General features: G+C 57.0%; 1 non-coding gene across 1 annotated transcript in view; it reads right to left on the reverse strand.

Moving 5' to 3' along the window:
* The window catches only part of LOC126320018 (small subunit ribosomal RNA), a 1,893-nt gene extending 1,852 nt beyond the window's left edge, over nucleotides 1-41 (reverse strand). The window contains exon 1 of the ribosomal RNA XR_007557794.1: nucleotides 1-41. This exon is cut by the window's left edge and continues 1,852 nt beyond it. This is a non-coding gene — a ribosomal RNA (small subunit ribosomal RNA).
* Nucleotides 42-2,500: the final 2,459 nt, after the last annotated feature.

Here is a 2,500-nt window from a genome sequence, read left to right on the forward strand (position 1 = left end):
TTTGAGACAAGCATATGACTACTGGCAGGATCAACCAGGGAGCTGCGTCAACGAGAGCTGAGCAGCCGGCCGCCCGGGAGTGTGTCCCGAGGGCCCGCGCGAACACGCAAGCGTCCGCTCAATTATTCTGCAAACAGGAGGAGGCTGAGCTCCCCTGCACGATACACCTCGAAACCCTCTCAGGTCCCGGCGGCGCGCAGCGCCGTCCTAAGTACTTGGTCGGGTTCGAGAGAGGCGCAATCGCCCGGAGATGGGCGAGTAGACGCTTTCAGTGCGAACACCCGTGCTCCCAACTGAGCTTGCCGCTGCCGACAGAGGCCCGGGAGCGTGCTGTCGTGGCATTGCCGGCGGGAAACAACACGCGCCACCTACGGTGACCGGCAGCTCCAACGCCAGCGCCACAGAAGGGCAAAGCCCCACTTGGGTGCAGAAGCGAACTCTCCCAGCACAGCGCACGCGCCAACACGTCCGCAGAGCTGCGATACAAACCACCTGCGAGAACCGCTGGGGGCGACCGAGCAGCAGACGGCGTCGCGACGCCGAGTGCCGGGCGGCGGCGCATCCTCAACGCACACAGTCCGCAATCGGACCAGCACACTGCAGATGTCCACCGCGCTTCGCACCGGGCTCGGCAGAACCCACTTTGGCCGCCTGGCGCCGCGCGCAGGGTGCGCCGGCGCATAGCTGGGACGCCAGCCGGGCCCGTCGGCCGGCGCTCCTGCCACTGGGCGCCCCCCACCAGCCGGCTGTAGTGCGTGCGCTCACGCAGCGCGCGGCCAGCACGCCGGGCGGCCCCCCCTCACCGGCCGGGGACTGTCCCGCCAAGCCACAGCCTCGTATCGCTTCATACCCACATGGCCAACTCAGGTTCGGGGGCATGGCGGGTACCGCCGAAACAACCGGTTCATAGATGTACCGATCGTCGCTATCACCGATGCACCTGCAGCGCGAACAACCGCTCAACAACTGATTTCCAGTTCATTTGCGGATCTTTGGCAGCAAACGTATACGTCAATCTACATTTGCGAAATCTACGATTCTGGCATGCCTGCATGTTATGTGTCACGACACGCTACATCAGCCCACATACACACTGCGGCATGTACACGAGAGAACACGTGGAAGATGGTCCGCGCACGTGTGCAATGTCCCTTGCGCGGTCGACTGTCAACCGGCCTCTGTAGCATGTCGCAGATGTGGAACGCGGTCCACCGTGCTATCATGTTGTGTGGGGCAATACGATTAAATAGGAAAACCCTCGTCGCTACATCAACAGACGGCTCACGCTGATTCCCGGCAGAGGGAGGAGGGGGGGGGGGGGGGCCAACATGCAATACTTTCGTCCGTACCTACCTACCACATGTCTGTACGGCGTACAACAGTGCAATCTCGCTGTAATGGGGAGACGAGACAAGTAGCATCGTGCACAACATATGGCCCTTATGATTCGCCATTGTAGGGCGCAGCCGGTGTACGGTCAAGCATGTGCCACATTATGTCACTCAGTACGTAACGACGGATGATCAGTGTGGGTTACGCGTACATCAGCGGACAGTCCACACAGGCCGTACCACAACGTACACTGACTGCATCGACAACCGAATGCAACTGAACAGCTGCAAGGCTCATTTCACAAACAAACGCCTGACCGACCAGCTTGGAAGGGCAGGAGGGGAGGGCGATATTCGTTCTGTAGCGGTACACCCTTCCAGTGGTTAGCGGGACTGTGTAGAAAGTACGCAACACTCGAAAGACCTTTATGTGAGGGTACGCACCATGGCATCAAGAAATACACATGACACCAGAGGATCCAAGCAGTGAACTATGTTCAGAGGGTTGCTGTTAGGCAAAGCTACATTCCTGTGACGTTACATGTGACAGTTAAGGTGCAGTGTAAGTTAGGTTAAGGTGCAGCGTAAGTTAGGTTAAGGTGCAGCGTAAGTTAGGTTAAGGTGCAGCGTAAGTTAGGTTAAGGTGCAGCGTAAGTTAGGTTAAGGTGCAGCGTAAGTTAGGTTAAGGTGCAGCGTAAGTTAGGTTAAGGTGCAGCGTAACTTGGGTTAAGGTGCAGCGTAACTTGGGTTAAGGTGCAGCGTAACTTGGGTTAAGGTGCAGCGTAACTTGGGTTAAGGTGCAGCGTAACTTGGGTTAAGGTGCAGCGTAACTTGGGTTAAGGTGCAGCGTAACTTGGGTTAAGGTGCAGCGTAACTTGGGTTAAGGTGCAGCGTAACTTGGGTTAAGGTGCAGCGTAACTTGGGTTAAGGTGCAGCGTAACTTGGGTTAAGGTGCAGCGTAACTTGGGTTAAGGTGCAGCGTAACTTGGGTTAAGGTGCAGCGTAACTTGGGTTAAGGTGCAGCGTAACTTGGGTTAAGGTGCAGCGTAACTTGGGTTAAGGTGCAGCGTAACTTGGGTTAAGGTGCAGCGTAACTTGGGTTAAGGTGCAGCGTAACTTGGGTTAAGGTGCAGCGTAACTTGGGTTAAGGTGCAGCGTAACTTGAATTA

Source organism: Schistocerca gregaria, unplaced genomic scaffold (genome assembly GCF_023897955.1).
Source record: "Schistocerca gregaria isolate iqSchGreg1 unplaced genomic scaffold, iqSchGreg1.2 ptg000695l, whole genome shotgun sequence".
NCBI classification, from domain to species: domain Eukaryota; kingdom Metazoa; phylum Arthropoda; class Insecta; order Orthoptera; family Acrididae; genus Schistocerca; species Schistocerca gregaria.